The sequence below is a fragment of the Capsicum annuum genome, chromosome 6, assembly GCF_002878395.1.
Source record: "Capsicum annuum cultivar UCD-10X-F1 chromosome 6, UCD10Xv1.1, whole genome shotgun sequence".
Classification (NCBI taxonomy): domain Eukaryota; kingdom Viridiplantae; phylum Streptophyta; class Magnoliopsida; order Solanales; family Solanaceae; genus Capsicum; species Capsicum annuum.
In genome coordinates, this window is record NC_061116.1 from 58,747,980 (window position 1) to 58,768,162 (window position 20,183).

The 20,183-nt window shown below is 34.2% G+C and overlaps 1 pseudogene; it reads right to left on the reverse strand.

Moving 5' to 3' along the window:
- LOC107853437 overlaps window positions 1–20,183 on the reverse strand; it is a 75,422-nt pseudogene that overhangs the window by 53,942 nt on the left and 1,297 nt on the right.

Sequence of the window (20,183 nt, forward strand, 5' to 3'; positions counted from 1 at the left end):
GTAATAAAGTGGGTCTTGCAAGCCGGATGTAAAACTCACATGGGCTTATCGATTAACTATTCACTAAACTAAATAAGTTTATGATTATTTATTCAAGCAACAGAACCAAAGATGCATTATGTAATGACCCTCTAGGTCTTTTTCTATATTTCCATACTTTTTCGCAGTTTAGAGCTTTCCTACAGCCACCCCAAGTCATTTATGACTTACTGGAGCGGACAATTTAGTTGTCTAGCAGTTTGTTGGTTTTTAGAGCCAATTTCTTATTTTGAAGTCTTTGTTGGGAAGGATTTTCTTTCAGGAATAAAATTAAGGTGAACAAATTTATATACTAATTTTAACAGTTCCATTAGCTTCGAACATTTATTTTAGGCTAGGGGGACATCAAGTTTGGGTCCCAAGGCTACTAGACTCATTTTCGGTTATTGGTCAAAATTTAGTAAGTGGCCCATGGGTGTCGGGCCATATTTCATCAAAATGACTTAGAATTTTGATAGCGCCATTGAGTTTGAAATGTCAAATTCGATAGAGTAGCATAGTTTGTTTGCATTCATAGGATTTCATATGAATCTAGAGGGGTCAATGGAAACTTGGAAATTTCCAAGATTCAGTTGATGCATCCACTAAAATGAACCTTTGGTCGCTTTAGTGGAGGCCATTTTAGTGGACAACCAGTCATTTTAGTGGCCAAGACTTTCCCACAGAGGTCATTTAAGTGAATACTATCTGCTAAAGTGGAGGTCACTTAAGCAACATCTTGCTCTCTTTAGCAGAGGTCGTCCCTGGGGAGGGGATCTCTTTAAGGGTCCTTCTTCCGCTTTTACGATGACCGCTTATGTTGTCGAGTGACCGCTTAAGAAACACCTGGGAGCATTTATTTCAGCTCCTACTTTATTTTCCTCCATTTATCACAAGTCTCAAGAGCCAAAAAGACCTAAAAAGTGTGGGAAATTAGGAGACTAATCTTTGGGTAATTATAGGGTGTCGGTGAGCTTGGAATAATCATTTACTCATCCTAAACCTTGTAAGTTTCCTTCTAATTATTATTTTAATTCCCCAATTTAGTCATAAATGCCTAATGCCTTGATGGGTTGATATTGATATCAATTAAGATCAGAACTTACCCATTCTTGAGGGTAAATGATCCTTGAGCATAAAGGGACATATTGACGGTTTTGAAAGTGTGATTACACAGACGGGCCCCATATGGAATTTGACTTGATTTTGGATCAAAAGAATAAAAATTCAATATGGGTACCATTGTTCTTATATTAATATGTACATTACTATTTATATAGTTTGGCATTGTTTGGAAGCTTCTCAAAAAGGGAAATAATTAATTTAGCAGGCCTTATCGAGCATTCTTTGGCATCCATGTAGGCTAGGATGACCTTGCTCTTATACTAAGCTAAATTATAGTATCGTATGATATTATATTAGTTTTGGGTTGGAAATTAGGACATGGAGGTATAGTTAGTGTGATTTGAATTATTTAGCTGATTAAGGGATCGTAATTAGGTGTATTTGATTTAACTACCCCTTTCTTAGATTGAATTGCTATATTAGGACTCAATAAAGCTTATCCAACACCTTGTAGTGTAATTTGACACAATAGTCTAGTTTGAGGTGGGATTTGTCTTAAAATAGATTATCGAGGTTAGAAGTTGGTCCCCTCTAGCCCACTTAGGCCAAGATTATTATTGTTATCTACTTGTAGATTAAATAGGGCTTTATATGTTATCTGGCTTATATTCTGAGATCAAAGAGGGTTTAGATGTATTATGCCTTATTCTAGAAATGTTCTTGGGAGATATTAAGACTGATTCAAGTCTTGCAAATTATGATATTAAGGCTGGTTCAAGTCTGGAAAATGATGATATTACTCTCAATTCGAGTTTGGTATTCATGCAACTATTTATGGTTCAAGTACCTCTTATGAGACACTATTTTTTATTCATGTCCAGTTTTGAAAGATTATTTATTTTGATTATGAGACCGATTAGAGTCCGGTGTTTGTGGATTGAAAAGATCCACAATTATGATTTTAAGATATGGATAGTTGGTGTAATTACTATTATTACTTCTTATTGATTGCATCCACTAGACTTATAGGGGACCATTTTGAGTTAGTTACTTTGTTTGTGTTTTCTGGGCTTATGGGGGACCAATTATGTTAGAGATAGTTATGTTCTCTTTACTATTATTATTCTAGTTGTTTACTTTCAACATTTGGATAATATTCTAGGTTTGTACTTTTCCCTTGATTTAACGTAATTACCTCACATATTATTGTATTTATATTATGATATAGCTTAGTCAGCCAAATATGCCCACTGAGTACTCGTGGCTTTGGTACTTAATTATACTTTTGTACAATTATACTTTTGTACCTTTTTTGTATTGATTTGTGTACTAGCAACCTTCATTGATGTTGTGATTGTGCTGGTCAGAGTTCAGAGATAGGGTGAGCACTCAGAGCCGTAGTTAAGCTTCTTTCCTTCTTTGTTTTTGGATAGTCTTTCTGTTTCAATATTGTTTTATACTTGATTTTGATATTACTAATATTCTTTTGATTAGAGGCTCTTATACTGACCTTACTGGGTCGTACGATGATATTACTCCTCTTTGTTTTTCCTCAGTTATTCTATTATTCTTATGATTTATGGCTCATAATTTATTTACTTACATATTCCCAACATGTTATGCCATTTTCCATTAACTTGCCTATTACTTATACTTTTGGGCTACGATTTGTCTTATATACTGGTGGGGTAAAGTAGGTGCCATCATGACTCATTAAATCAGGTCATGACAAATTAGTATAAGAGCCTTTGTTCATTGCTATTATTAGTAAAGAGCAAGTGTCTAGTAGAGTTCTGTAAATTGAAATAATGGCATATGTTTCTTATCTTCAGGAGGTTATAGGACATTTTTAGGAGATCTTCACTTACTTCACACATTCCATGCTAAGAGTACGTGTTGGTTTCTAATATTTATTTGATTTTACTCTATCATAGATTTCTAGGATGTGATCTTATACTATGAAAGAAGAGGACCCTAAGTCTACCACTAGGAATCCTACCAAAAAATATGGATAAGCTAGAGGTTGGGGTAATTCGAGAGTTGCGGCCCCAACCACAAATTAGGATTGGGAGCCTTTAGCAGACCCTATTCTTGCTCTCACACTAGAGCTTCCTCCACCATAGCCAGTGGTGGGCCAGAGGGTAGCCTAGGCTCCATCAAATGTTATTTCTTTGTTATTGCTCAGAGATGATCTAGTTCAACTTTTAGGTTTGATCAGTGGTGCAGCGTCTGATGATGCTAAATTTTTGGATTAGAATGGTACTAAGAAAGGGCGCAACCTATAGTTGCAAATCCCAAAGTAGAGATCCCTCCAGCCGGTAGTTGCCCATCCTCCTATATCTGTTGAGGAGCAGAAGATGTTGGGTATATTTTTTAGATTGACTTTTCCTGGGTATTTTGGGGCTTTGGGCGAGGATGCGTTTGAGTTCTTATTTCCTTGTGAGGATAGAATCTATAATTTAGTCCTAGTTGAGACTCATGGTATCGAATGCACTAATTTTTAGTTGGATTTAGCAGCTCGACATTGGTGGGAAGGTTATATTGATTCTAAGCTAGTTGGATCTCCTTCATTGACATGAACTTAGTTCTCCAAGGTTTTCTTAGACAAGTTTATGCCTCATAGACTTATAGAAAACCTCAGATATTAGTTCTCAAGATTGGAGTTGGGTTTTATGACCATCTTAGAGTATGAGGCTCAATTTCATAAGTTAGATAGGCATGCTACATCTGTCTTTTCAATCGAGTATGAACATATTTGATGTTTTCTTTAGGTACTGATACTTTCTCTTCATATGGATACACAGAGTTTGGCTATTACTGGTAGATCTTTTATTGAGTTTTCTTTCTCAAATCATAAAAGAGATACATTGCGAGGCTCGTGGGGAAAGCAATAAGAGGCCTCATTATCAAGGCTAATTCAATGAGAGTTGTAGTAGCTCACAATTTATAGGTAGATATTTTAAGGTAAGTACCCTCTACGCCAATCTTATCAGCATTAGGGTTAGTCTAGTAGGCTTGCTCATGCTGTACTTCAGCTTACTGATGGGATTTAGCCATCTATAATGATCATCCTATCCAGAGAGTGGTCAGCCTTCAAGAGGTCATATTCTAGGACTTCTAACTGAGATGGTTATTTTTGGGTCAGTCAAAACTTTAGGATACAATGTAGAGCTTGGGGCATATTATAAGTGAGGGGCCTTCAATTATATCTCTAGAGAGTGTCCCTAGGGTGAGACAGTTGTACCTACAGGATAGAATATTCTGTTGATTAAGGCAGTGTCGCCCCTAACTAGAAGTGGTATGCAGGCTCATCGAGGTAGTCCTCAAGGTGCTTATGGAGGTTCTCAAGCAGGTAGGATGGTTGATAGGTCAGGTTCCCAACCAGGTGGTAGGTATATGTTGTATCTAGTATGCCGGAGGTGGAGTTTTTAATTGTTGTTATTACAGATACGATTTTAGTATGCCATTCGTCAACTTTTGCTTTATTTGATTCGGTATCCACTTATTCTTATATGTCTGCTTATTGTGCACTGTTGTTAGAGTTGTTTTGGGATTCTTTATGTGTTTTGTTATATGTATCTACTCCCTTGGGTGATTCTTTATTAGTGGATCAGTTTTATAGATCATATGTTACAATCAATCGAGAGTTTGACACTTAGGTTGATCTTATTGTATTAGATAAGTGGACTTTGATGTAATTCTGAGCATAGACTGGTTATCCCCCTATTATGCGGTCTTGGATTATTTTGCCAAGACCATTACCTTAGTTATGCTCGATGTATCCCCAATTATGTGGTAGGAATGTAGGAAGATTGATCGATTAGGTACCCAAATAGGTGGCAGGTATATATTGTACCTGATAGGCCAGAGGTAGAGTCTTCAGTTGTTGTTATTACAAAATTGATTTTAGCATGCCATCATTCAACTTTAGCTTTATTTAATTCGGGATCCACTTATTCTTGTGAGTCTTCTTATTATGCATCGTGGTTAAAGCTATATTGGGATTCTTTATCTATGTCATTATGTGTACCTACTCCCTTAGGTGATTCTTTAATAGTGGATCAGGTTTATAGATTATGTGTTGTGCTCAATCGAAGAGTTTGACACTGAGGTTGATTTTATTGTATTAGATAAGTGAACTTTGATGTAATTCTTGCCATGGACTGGTTATCCTCTATTTTGCGGTCTTGGATTGTCTTGCCAAGATCTTTACCTTAGTTATATCCGACGTACCCCCAATTGTGTGGTAGGGATCTATTATCCACGCGCCAATGGGGATTATTTCTTATATTCAGGCAAGGCGACTTATATCAAGGGGTTGCGAGTTGTATTATGCTTATATTTATGATATTAGTGTGGAGAGACCTTTACATGAATCTGTTACTATAGTCTGTGATTTTCCTAATATTTTTTGGATCGATCTACTTGGTCTTCCTCTTGAGGGTGATATTGAGTTTATTATGAGTCTTAAGCCAGGCACTCAACCTATTTATATGGAACCTTATTGTATGGCTCCTATCGAGCTTAAGGTGCTAAATTCTCAGCTTTAGGATCTTTTAGGTAGGGGTTTCATCAGACCGAGTGTGTCGTCTTAGGGTGTTCTATTTAGTTCATGAAAATAGGTATCCTATGCCATGTATTGATGAACTATTTTTTAGGGAGCAGCGATGTTCTCTAATATTGACTTAAATTTTGGTTACCATCAGTTGAGGATTCGGGCTGAGGACATCACAAAAACATCCTTCAAAACTCGCTATGGCCATTTTGATTTCCTTGTGATGTCTTTTGGATTGACCAATTCCCCAACTGGATTTATGGATTTGATGAACTGTGTATTCAGACCTTATTTGGATTCCTTCATGATTGTGTTCATCACTGACATTTTTGTATATTTGAGGAGATGGAAGGAGTATATAAACATATGAGGATTATGTTCCAAACTTTGAGAAATCCTAGGCTTTTTTGCCAAATTTTTAGAGTGTGAGTTCTTGCTCGAGTCGTTGACATTCCTAGGACATGTGGTGTCTAAGGATGGGTTTATGGTAGACCCAGCCAAGATTGAGGATATTCGTGATTGAATCATGCCTACATCTCTGTCTGAGGTCCATAGCTTTATTGGTTTGTGTAGTTACTATAGGTGGTTCATTATGGATTTTGCTACTATTATAGCATTAATGACTAGATTAACTCGTAAGAAAGTTTCTTTACTGTGGTAAGTTTCTTTACTGTGGTCTGAGAAGTATGAGTTGAGCTTTTAAAAACTCAAGGGTTTTCTCACTTTAACTCCGATATTGGCTCTACCTATTGAGGATGAGGCACTCACTGTATATTGTGATGATTTTGGTGTTGGTATAGGTTGTGTTTTGATGCAACAGGGCCAAGTTTTTACCTATACATTGAGGCAGCTGAAGGTGCAAGAGCACAACTACCCTACTCATGATTTGGAGTTGGTAATGGTAGTTTTCGCACTTAAGATTTAAAGGTATTATTTATATAGAGTGCATTGTGAGATATACACAGATCATTATAGTTTTTAGTAGCTTATGACTCAAAGAGAGCTTAATTCTAGGAAGCATAGATGGATGGAGTTGTTGAACGATTATGACATCTCTATTCTGTATTATCTGGGCAAGGCGAACATTATACTGGATGCCTTGAGCTGGAAGACGGTGAGTATGGGTAGCTTGGCTTCTATGTTGGTTTCTGAGAGGTCATTGGTGGGGAATCCAGTCCTTAGCCAACTTGATAGTATATCTTGATATTTAATATTCCAATAGAATCTTTGTTAGTGTTGAGGCGAGGTCTACCTTATTTGAGAATATTTGGAGTCGCCATTTGAGGATAAAGGACTTAGTGCCATCCATGATTAGGTGTTAAGTAGTGCTTCTTAAAGGGCTACCATAGATTTTGAGGGTATTTTGAGATATAATGGTTGTATTTTATTTCAAGGGTTGGTGACTTGATTCAGTTGATATTGCATGAGGCTCACAACTCCAAATACTCTATTCACACTAGGACAGCCAAAATGTATAAGGATTTGAGGCAACACTCTAGTGGAGTGGCATGAAAGGAGTTATGGAAATTTTGTAGATCGTTACCTATGTTTTTAGCATGTAAAGGTCGAGCATCAGAGGCCTGGTGGCCTGATTCAGAGATTGCTCATTCTTGAGTGAAAGTGGGAGTGGATCACCATGGACTTTGTTAGTGGTTTTCCAAGCACTTCTCGCGGTTCTAATGGAATTGAGGTCATTGTAGATTGGTTGACCAAATCGACACACTTCCTTCCTATTCAGAGGTCCTTCAATGCCAAAAGGCTAGCCTGTATCTATGTTTGTGAGATAGTTTACCTACATGGAAGGCCTGTACCTATTATTTCACACCGAGGCTCGATATTTAATTTTAGCTTCTAGAGGGCTTTTTAGGAGAATTTAGGTACTCAAGTGGACCTTAGCACCGCTTTTCACCCTTAGATTGATGGGCAGTCGAAGCAGACTATTCAGGTTCTTAAGGATATGCTCTAAGCTTATGTTACAGATTTTAGAGGTCACTGCGAGCAACACTTAGGATTGGTGGAGTTTGCGCAATAATAATAGCTATAATTCGAGCACTGAGATAGCACCACTGAGACATTATATGGTAGGCATTTTTTATATTTGATAGGATGGTTTGAGACCTTTAAATTTAGCCGCATGGTACTGACCACTTCGAGAGTCATCAGATAAAGTCAGGGTAGTTTAGGATAGGTTAAGAAAAGCTCAGAGTAGGCCAAAGGCTAATACAGATTGTAGACTTTGTGCCTCGGTGTTTGGAGTTAGAGATCGGGTATTTCTTTGAGTATCATACATGAAGGGCATGATGAGATTTGGGATGACAGGCAAACTCAGCCCCAGATTTATTTAACCTTTTGAGATACTTCACACAGTTGAAGAGGTAGCTTATAAGTTAACCATGCCCCCGACTTTTACCGTTGTTCATAAAGTTTTTTGTGTTTCTATGTTATGGATTTACATCTCCAATGAGTCGCATGTACTTCAATGGGACTTGATTCAATTGGATGAGAGGTTGACTATCATGGAGGAGTCGGTGCTCATATTACCAATAGATATCAGACGGTTGTGCTCTAGGGAGATTTTAGTAGTTAAGGTTCAGCGGAGACACCGTCCAGTAAAGGAGGTTACTTGGGAGAATGAGAGCAAATTACAGGCCAAGTATCCCCACCTATTTGAGCCTTCAGGTACACCCTAACCCCTTTGCTTTCGCAGATGAAAATCCTTTTAGTAGTGGATATTGTAATGATCCTTTTGGTTATTTTCTGCATTTCTATACTTTTATGTTATTTGGGGCTTTCTTATAGTTGCCCCGAGTCATTCATGACTTGTTGGATCTGACAGTTTAGTTGTTGGGTAGTTCGTTTGGGTTTTAGAGCCAATTCTCTATTTTGAAGTCTTTGCTCGTAAAAATTGGCTATCGGGTGTAAACTTAGGTTAACGACCTCGTATGTCAATTCTGACAGTTCCATCATCTCTAAAAAGTTAATTTTAGGCTAGGGGGACCTTTGGTTTGGGTCCCAAGGCTTCCGAACTCATTTCAGGCTATTGGTCAGAATTTGGTAAAAATGACCATTGGGTGTAAGGCTCACATTACAGCGAAATAACACTGGATGGAAATATCAATAGCGTCATTGAGTTCAGAATATCAGATTTGATATGATATCATAGTTTGTTTGCATTCACGGGATTTTGAATGAATTTCGAGGGGTAGGTGGAAACTTGAAAAATTCTAAGTTTCAGTTGATCCATCTGCTAAAGTGAACATTTGGTCACTTTAGCAGAGGCTGCTTTAGCATCCAAACAATCACTTTAGTGGCCAAGGACTTCCCGTCGAGGTTTCTTAAACAAAAGCAGTCTTCTAAAATGGACATCGCTTAAACGGCGTGTTGATCGCTCTAGCAGAGGTTGTCTTGGGGCAAGAATCGCTTTAGTGGTCATTCTTCTACTTTAGCGATGACCGCTTAAGTGACACATGGGGGAGAATTTATTTCACATCTATCCAAGTTTTCACCATTTCTTACAAGTCTCAAGAGCCAAAAAGTCCTAGAGTGTGTGGGAAATTGGGAGACTAATCTTAGGGTGATTATGGGGTGTTGGTGAGCTCAGAATAATCATTTCCTTATTATAAACCTTGTTTCTATCTAGTTCTTGGTTTAATTTTCCTATCAAGTCATAAATCCTAATGTCTTGATGGTTTGATATTAATATCGATTGAGCTCAAAATTTACCCATTCTTGAAGGTAAATGATCCTTAAGCATAGAGGGACGTGTTAACGATTTTGAAAGTTTAATTTGCAAGCGGGTCCCGCATAAGATTTGACTTGATTTTTGACCCAAAGCACAAAAATACAATATGGGTACAATTGAACTCATATTAAGGAGTAGATTACTATTTTGATAGTGTAGCATCATGCGAAAGCTTCTCGAATGGGGAAAATGCCAATTTATCATGCATTATGGGCATTCTTTGGTGTCTAGGTAGGCTAGGCTTACCTTTCTCCTGGATTGAGCTTAATTATAGTATCGATATTATATTATGATAGTTTTGGATTGTAAATTACGACTTGGAGGTATATTTAGTGTGATTTGGATTATTTATCCGATTAAGAGATCATACTTAGGTGTATTTCATTTAACTACTCGTTCCTTTAATTAAAATGCTATCTTAGGACTCAATGAGGCCTATCTAGAACCTTGTACGTAGTGAGATTTGACACCTTAGTTTAGTTCATAGTGGGATTTAAGTTAGAATGGATTATCGAGGTTAGAAATGGACTCCTCCGACCCACCTTAGGTCAAGATTATTATTGTTAGCTCCTTGTAGATTCAATAGGCTTTTATACATTATCTGGCTTATACTCTGAGGAGGGTTTAGATGTATTATGCCTTATTCTAGACATGTACTTGGAAGATGTTAATACCAGTTCAAATCCATAATTATGATATTAAGACCATTTCAAGTCCAACAAATGATGATATTATTCCCAGTTCAAGTCCGGTATTCATGGTACTATTTCTGATTTAAGTCTGGCTTATAGACACTATTTTTGGTTCAAGTCTGGTAATGAGAGGCTATTTATGTTTATTATGAGACCGGTTCGAGTATGGTATTTATGGTATGGAAAGATTCACGTTATGGTTTCAAGATATAGATAGTTGGTGTAATCACTGTTGTTACTCCTTCTTGATTGCATTAACTGGGCTTATAGGGGTCCGCATTGGGTTATTTACTTCGTTTGTGCCTTCTGGGCTTATGAGGACCTAGTTATGCTAGTGATAGTTATGTTCTCATTACTATTATTATTTCGGTTGTTTAGTTTCAACTTTGGAGTATTATTTCATGTTTGCCCTTTTTTCTTGACTTAGCTTATTTATCTCACATTTTATTGTATTTATATTATAATTTAGTTTAGTCGACCGACGATGCCTACTGAGTACTTGTAGCTTTGGTACTCATACTATACTTCTGTACCTTTTAGTGCAGATCCAAGTACTAGCTGCCACCGATGATGCTTTGATTGTGTTGATTAGTGTTTGGAGATAGGGTGAGCTCTTGGAGCCGGAGTTGACCTTCTCTCCTTTCTTTATTTTTGGATAGTCTTTCTATTTCGAGACTGTTGTATATTTGAATTTAATAGTACTCATATTTTTTTGATTAGAGGACCTTGTACCAATTTTACTAGGTTGTGGCATGATATTACTCTTCTCTTTATTTCTCTTCAGTTATACTATTGTTCTTATGAATTATGACTTGTAACTCATTTACTTGCATATATTCTAAATTTTATGCCACTTTTCACCAACTAGCCTATTACTTATAGTTCTGGGCAACAGTTTGGCTTACCTACTGGTAGGGTAAAGTAGGTTCCATCATGACTCATGAAATTAGGTCGTGACACATTAAGTTTAAAAGGTTAAACAAGGAACTAGACTAGACTAATGGTGATAAATTTGGGGTTGAAATGATATCAACGCGGGTTCCAGGGTCAAGGCATCTTGAACAATCATGCAAAGCTACACCATCGTGTTGGTCAATTTATTTATCTTAATTATTGATTAACAAGGTTAATATCATGATTATAGTCTTTCGATCCTCTAATTATTTATTTAAAGTACCTCACAGATACATTGTTGAGCGAGGATGTGGGAACTAATTCAAACACATTTATATTTTATCCTGTATTTGAGCCAAATGGGGCAAATTAAGTATATTCCTATCCTAATCGTGAATCTAATATTAAACTAATCTGAAAGACAAGAAATCATTTCTTATGTTCCACATTCTAATCTAATGTTACTCCTTCTGGGCTCACAAAAGAAATATAGATGTATTCTAAAGGTCATGAATCAATAGAATGGTAAGTGCAAGAACATAAAAACAACCAAATATGACAATTAACTTTAACCAACTTGAATATACACAAAGTAATCACGTTTGTAGCCTCAATCCTAGAAAGAGGGTGTTTAGCCACTCACAGCCATACAAAGAATCCCCACTAAAGAATCTATAAGTAAAACTGCAAGAAAACTAAAAGTAAAAAAAAAAAACCCTAGCATAGAGCCCCTAAACGTATATTGTTCCAAAGATCCCTTGTAAATGTGGCTAAGTACTCCTTATATAGTCTCTTAGGTCATCCATAAGCTTCCCAAATGAATCATATGTACTTACCATTTTGCCCTCAACTTAAACCAAGCAAAAAAACAACTTTTAGACGATTTTGGGGGAGGGGGTGGGGGTTACGCCGCATGACCATTGTAGGGCCAAGAAGGGTGCAAAGCAGGCCCTAAATAGTGTAACCTCATCCTAGGGGGTTCAGCGCATGAACCCCTCCCATACTATGTGGGGTGCAGAACATGGCCGCCCCTACAAGGGAAGGTGTCGTCCAATCTTTACTCTCTACTTCTCATCTCTTTTTTCTTTGTTTCCCCACTCTTTATGGCTTTCTTGTGGTCTTCATTTAGCTTCCATAGTTGCTCCAATAGTCTCTTACAACAATCATAACAAACATTAGTCCATACAACACAATAAAGTTCATCAAAGTACACTAGAATAAGCATACCGTAGACTAGCCTAACTAGTTTTCTCGTCTAAACTCTATTTGATTCTTTTGACTTATGACTTAATTCAAATACACCTTAAACACTCTAAACATGTAACTTAGCACACAAATATACAAATATACACGTTATACTTCATAAACCACATCAAGTTATCCTCAAAACTAAGCTAAATGCATGTAGATAATGACACTTACGTGTACAAATGCTCCTAAAATCAATTTCTTGCTCCAATACGCATCTCCATTAGTTGTGACCATAAAGGATAATTCGTTTCTTCAAGAACCACACTAGTGAGAAATGCAGAATTGTCCTGGTAGACTATGATTTGTAGTGCAAGGTTATTCGATTGGGTTATGGATGTGGCTGGTAGCACTGGATTTAAGTTCGAGTGTTCCATTCGAGAAGAACAAAAGAAAAAAAATCTGCTGCTTCAGAAAAACTCTAATGCCATGTTGAATAGAAGCTGCAGTAAAATAAAGTTGTTCTTCGTTTTTTTCTATTCATTGATCTAACATAAAAGTGTTTATATACGAGAAAAACCTAGAATTTCTATTTTAGGCAATATACATATAAGAGGCAACAAATAAATGGTAATGTAATGAAATCTCCTAGAATTACGATCTCTTTCAATTTCGGGATTTGAATCAGATCTCTTATCGTTAATAAATGCAATAACACTATTGCAAACATACTTGACCAGCTATCTCATACAAACTCAAGATAGTAACAGGACATAAGAAAAATACCTACACATGCTTCTCACTGAGGAGTAGGTTTACAATATAAGAGCAAAATACCAAATCTAACAACAAAAAACTAAGAGCATCTTCAGTTGACACAAGCAGGCCATTTTTTGTAGAAGTTGTCTTCTGGAAACCGTGGCAGTTTTTGCAAAGACAGTGAAATTGGAATATGCAAGAACTAGGTTTTGCTTCTAGGTCACATCTCCTTATATATGAGTGAAGCTAAACCCTAAACGAATGTTATTGGTCGAGGAGAAAAAGGAGCATTGCAATCTTATTGCAGTGCTACCACACAACAGCATCAATAGTACAATTTACTGTTGTACAGTTGACCTTGCTTAATAACAGTGATTGTACCAGGTTTCTAAGTGGATTTGTCAATCATCAAAATCAAGAATGGATCAACTGGGCAGGAAAAAAGGGGTAAGTTTCACATATGGTCACATACCTATCATTTTTTCTTTCACATTTAGTAGTCTCCATTAAATTTAAGAAACTAAGGTAGCTTTTCTTGAGCTCCATATTTACATAGAGTCAAATACAAGACTTTTGGTCGACCTTGTGTTACATGGGTGAAGATCGGTGATCTTGGCTTGATGGGGAAGATCAAATATGCAATACATTCCACAAATAAAATTCATTCATATGGCTTTTAGGTTTTGGGTCGGTTCGGGCCATTTTAATTACTAGTTTAGGTGAACGTGCGATGGGTGTGTACCTCACTTTATTGAGTTCAAACCTTACACTAAATAGGATATTTGTTTAAATAATAAAGATAAGTACAATAATTAAATTCAACATTTTTTAGAGAATTTATCAAATTAAACCTAACCTTTATCAAAAAAAATTCTCAAAGCCAATCGACATTCATCTGTCACCTGTAAACTGCAACAATACAATATGATGATAGAAACATAAAAATAATATAATTAAATCAAACTTTTACACAAAAACTTTCTCAAAGTCGTCTGACACTCATCTACCACCTGTAAACTATAACAAAATAATACAACAATAGAGATATCAAAATAATACAACTAAACTTTAACTTTACACAAAAAAAATATCTCAAAACACAGATATAAAAACAATGCGATTAAACCTAACCTTTACCTAAAAAAAATTCTCAAAGTCAACCGACATTCATCTACCACCTGTAAATTCATCTACGGCCTGTAAACTACAACAAAATAATACAATAGTGATCACAAAGCTTTAGTTTTGATGAAAATAATTCTTGTCTGAGCGAAAATTTTGATACTAAAGAATGACTTGAATGAAAACAAAGAAGATATATATATATATATATATACACACACACACAAACGTTAAATTTTATATGTTGACAAAAATAGTGAAGAAGTTGAGGGTCAGAAAATTAAACATCCACCAATCTAGACATACAACCGAATCAAGTTAGATTAGCATCAATCATATTTTCCCAATAAGTAAATCAGTTTTCTCTCTAGTTTAACGTGCATCTCAATATTTATAGAAGTATTTCCTTAATGGAGTATATTTTAGGAGTATTTTTCTATCCTATATTAGGAGTATTTTTGTAATTGATCAGTACAAAGAAAAATATTAATTGATTCTCCTTCCATATATTTTAGAAGTCTAGTTAATATAATAAAAATAATAAAATGATAAATTAAAGAGAATAGTGAAAAGACAGTTTTGTCTAGGGGGGTCTTTTATTGAAGCACAAAAAGTTTAAATCACTTTTCTAAAGGTTTTCATATTTTTAATATATTAGAGATATAGATTATATATTTTTTTATTTATTAGATTTTTAAAAACAGAGTAAAAAAGAGTTATCCATAGGAAAGTTGGGGCTTTTTGGTGGTGCGGTTTTTGTGTTAGTATGTTCAAAGTGTAGCGGTTTTTGTGTTAGAAAAGATAGTTAACTGACTTTTATGGAAAAAGGTGATAGTTAACTAACTATCTATGAAATTTGCTCTAAAAAAAGGAATGGTCTACTGATAACATTCCAATTACTGCTGACTGACTGTTATTTCTTTCCGCAGAAAACTGATTTGGAGGTTAATAAAGCCTAACAAACGAAAGAATAATGTCGGTTTACAAGTAATAAATTTACTCTGCACTCCAATTATATAGATTTCTCATCACCTTGACGAACATGCAGCGTAGTAGTTTGTCTCAGCCATAACACATACTTGGTTCGTCCAAATCCTGGCAACACCACAACACTTTTGTTCACTTTTTCATTTCTATTCCTCGTAGGACTAAGTACTTAATATGCAAGTTCAGAAAAGGAAAAGAAAGCTGTGAGATAGAAGAAACATTATATATATATATACATGATCCTTTCCTTTTTTAACAATTTTTAAATTTTAACTTTTCACATGGCATGTTTAAGACCACAAGATTCAAAAGCCTTGTTTATTTTCTTAAACTCCATGCCAAGTCAAACTAGGTCATTCTTTTTTTTAAACGGAGAGAATAAGAAAGATGAATTAAATATAACTGCCTACCAGTAAAAGGAACAAAAAAAGTGCTAAAACAAACAATAAACCACCAACTGCCTTACGCGCCAAACTGGGATATTCTGGAAACCAAATTCTGCAATCACAAGTTCCATCACACTTCCATAGAGAGGTGGGAATACAGCTGAAGTAGTGACACCAATGACAGTGATCATATGCATTCACTTCTCGAAACACCATCACCAATCCTACTATAAACCTGCACTTTCATGTACAAACAAAATTATTTGGTTAGGTCCATAATCCTATCAGAAATACCAAATTAGTTTCCCTTAAAAGAGATAGGAAAACACAATATTTAAATTAGTTTCCCTTAAAAGAGAAAGAAAAACACAAAATTTAAATTACTTTTCCTTAAAAGAGAAAGAAAAACGCACCATAAGTATAAATATTCGCGTTTGAACCCCTACTTTATGACACCAATAGATAGTAAGTACTTAGACTGACCCCGTAATGAGTAGAATCACAGCAAGCAGTCCAAGGAAATTTTGGTAAACCTTGTATTTAGAGTAGACATGATCAACAACTGGAAGATTCTGACTTTCTACCCGCCCTAGCTGAGGAGGAGGAGCAGAACAAACCCAAGGAGAAATCCAGTCATGAATCCACCAATATGAGCAAAATTACCAATGTGAGGCAGGATTCCAGTTGCCAGGTTGGTGACAACTATCAACAACAGAGTGAACAGTGTACCAACTAAGGGTAGAAAGAATAACCAAAAAAATGAATTCACTTGACAATGCAACAGTTATATATCCCCCCTATCTTTCTAATACAGATATTATCTCTGCACCTTTCTAAATTGAAACAACAAATTGCATCAAGAATTTAAACCTATAAACCGTAGTTTAAAACCATTATTGGCAATACCTACCTTGTCAGTGTGACTTGTCCAATTTGCAATAAGCTAAGAAAACTTAGCTCCAAGAAGGCCAAAGAGAGCCCCAGAAGCACCAACGGAGATGCTTCTCTGAATAAATAAGGAGGAAAGTATACCTCCCCCAACTCCTATCAATAAGTATATGATACCAATGAGGACTGCCAAAGCAAAAACCAGTTAATCAAATAGTCAAGAGCATGTCAAGATACAGCAAGTGATATCAATCTATATCTATATCTATATCTATATCTACATCTACATTTATATCCATAATTTATAATCTATATCTATATCTATAATAATATATTAAAAGTGTGAAGATCGTTAGAAAAGTGATTTGAACTTTTTGCCCTTCATTAAAAGTCTTTGCTTTAGATAAAATCGTCTTTTCACTTTTTTTAATTATTTTAATGATATTAAAAATTAAATAGCGAAGGAATTTTTTATTATAATTAAATTCATAAATAGGTTAAAAAAAAACTTTTCCAACTACTTACCCTAAAAATAGGCAAAAAGCTATAGCAAATTAAAAAAAAGGGTAAAAAAGTATTTTCCAACTAAAATAGACTTGGTCCCAAAAAAAAGGGAAAAATTTCATTTCTCAAATAGGCTTGATCCCTAAAAAATAGGCAAAAATCCATAACAAATGTCTTCAAAAAAAAACTTGAACCAAAAAATAGGCCAAAATCCATATCAAACGTGCTGGAAAAAATTTAAAAATATTTTTTCATTAAAATAGGCTTGGTCCATAACTTTTCTTAATTTCTATAAAAGTAATGTTAATTTTATATTTTTCTTTGTTTATAATTTTAAATTGTTGTTTAACTTTTTGCTCTTCACTAAAATAATTTGTAATATACAAAATAATTTTTTTTACTTTTTACCTCACATTAATTTTCCTCCAAAACAAATTACTCCAGCTGAAATTCTTTTTTGTTACTGTGACTTTTCACTTTTCCTAAAATAATGGGCGTACATATGGTAAAAGAAAAAGAAGTCCAATTTACAAGGACTAATTCATTCATTAATTTTTCTCCCAAAGAAAATTGCTCCTACTGAAATTTTTTTTGTTATGGTGACTTTTCACTTCTCCTAAAATATTGGGCGTATATGATAAAAGAAAAAGAAGTCCAATTTAGTAGGACTAATTCGTTTGAAAAATACTACTTGAATATTTAGTAAGGATAATTTTTTTGATAAAAAAGACAAACCAAAAGAGTTTTACAAGAAATAGCACAGTTCAAAGAAAAGTCAACAATTTATCTCTTTTAAAAACAGGCAAAAAAAATAGAGGAAAGAAAGAATATAGTGATTTTGATTTTACAAAAAATCTGTCTTTCAGAAACTATATATGAATGTACTGAAGATGTATATCGGTGACAACAAATGTGGTCCTACTGTAGTGTTATGTCCTTTTTAATTTGATATTCTTCACATTTGTTATGTTAATTTAATTATATTACTATACTATAAAGGAGATAGAATCATGGTGGTTCGTGTGTACTTCATTATTGTACTATAAAGAAGATAGAGTCGTGGTGGTTCGTGCATGCTTCAACCTCAAATACGTATAGTTGTAAGCAATATACAATCGTCCGCATCTTTTTCTCAATTAAATTTAAACTTCTCAAATCTTATATCTCAACTATCGTGGATATTAGAGATCGTTTCAATTTCATAAACCATCACACACTTTGAGGGACATCTTTCACCATACGTAAGATTTCATTGTTTATATTCTTTAATAAGGCTTTGTTGCAAGCACATAATGTTAGCTTTATATATGTGTCTATCTCAATCAATAATACATTATGTGATATTATATTTGTTTATCCTTTTCCTTTTATATTAATCATTCAATTCAATTTTTTTCAGAAATAAGAGATTGGGATTATAACTATTTTAGGTTATTATGTAGTTTTCAATGTGGATTTATATGAACTTGACAATCTTTTGTTTAAATTTAAAAAGATGCAAAAAACATAGTGCTTTATTTTAATGACTTAAATAAGTAATAGATTTAAAGATAGTAGTTTTGCTATAAATCAAAATTTAAGTACAATCATGCTACGAATCAACTTAGCTTTTCTTTAATTTATTCAATATCAAATAATATTTATTTGATAAATAATTTAATTTTTTAGATTATAAATTTCTTACTCTATTATTTACGTAATATTTAAAATTTTAAATTAACTAAATAAATAATTATTAAATTTTAATTTTAAAATAATTGAATGCTACACATGCGAGGTTCGTGCGCAATAGACAAAATATCCTTTTACTATTTTTCATAAACTATAATTATATATAAACATTAAATAAATATTTTTTAAAACTAAAACTCACTTAATTTATTTTTAAAATATTGTTCATTGCAGAAAGTGTAGGGATCTCTACATGGCATTTTATGAAAGATTTTGCTACTTATCTGTTCTATATTTCTTAATTTTATGTTAGTTTGCAAATTTGAGGTGCCTTTAGGTTTTCACCTTGAGAAATATTTGAAGGAACTCATGTATGCTTCAAAATAATGAATGTTGCTATTTGTTTTAGCCAAAAAACATTAAACTTTCTGCTTTTTCTTTGGCATACTGATTGGACTTTGTTTGAGTAATTTCCTGACATGTGATTAGTTGCTGCAAGTTTATAGTATTACTTCTAGATATAACTTTGTCAATCAAGCTGCACATGAACTATCAAAACATATAAATTCATTAAAATATAGTTATCAAACAATTCTTTATTTGAATTAAGTATCTAGAATTTAGGAACTATAAAACCAATTAAACTTTTTACCTCATATAAATCTTTTAACAAGTCAATTAATTGGCATGTTCGTAGCTAACAATTTTGTTGCTAATTATTATTTTTTGCTTTTGGTAATCAAAAGACTACTAATTTGATCTATTTTTCAATAATATGTTCTTCTTTTTGATTGACGACTTGACATGAAGTACACGTGCAACGCACTTGCACTAATAGTATCATCATAAAGCAAAAAGGGGCAGATTCCACATAAAGCAAAGCCATATTGTTGATCAAGGCGTTTGCCAACAACAATAAAACTCGTCGTACTTGCAATTAGATGAATAAGACCACCATGCAACAATATACACGTGAAAAGCCTCCATCCTTGATGATGATGGACCACGTTACTCCACTCCAGAGCACCCAGCTTCTCTAACCTTCATAATAAATAACGTTTTAACAATAACATCCAAGATAATTATAGGTAGAATTAATTCACGGTTTTGTATTACTATGTGAGGTTATCTAAAGACTTTATGTTGTTTGAAAATACTTACGTTAAAAATAACAAGTATGTAAAATTTTAAAAAGAAAAACTCTAAATTATTCTTTTCTTGTGTATATTTAGATATATTTAAGGTCTTTATTAAAACTTTACTTTAGACACCCTTGCGTGCAAAGCTAGTCAATACTGCTAGAATTTTAAATCTTTTGGCTGCTAAAGTTAGAAGTATAAAAAAAATGGGAACATAAATAGAAACAATTTGAAGTTGTTGATGGATACACGTTAAAGTTGAGGTAAGAATATCATGAAAGTGAGAGTTACTACGAAAGTGGAACATATGTATTGTGGTGTACTGAATGTTAAACAAGAAATTAGTCACTTTCTTTTGTTAGAGTTGTCATTAGTGAAATTGAAATTATTGACACTACTTTATATGGAGAAAGGATCTAAATAGCTGAAGGTATTTAATTACTGAACCTAGCGTTCGCTGGTGTAGTTGAAAATCATTCTAAATTTTTTATAATAAATATTATTCTAAATTGCTTCATTATCAATTTACTTATTCTTATTCGTGTATTGTGTTGAGTATTGGTGGAATGGTAA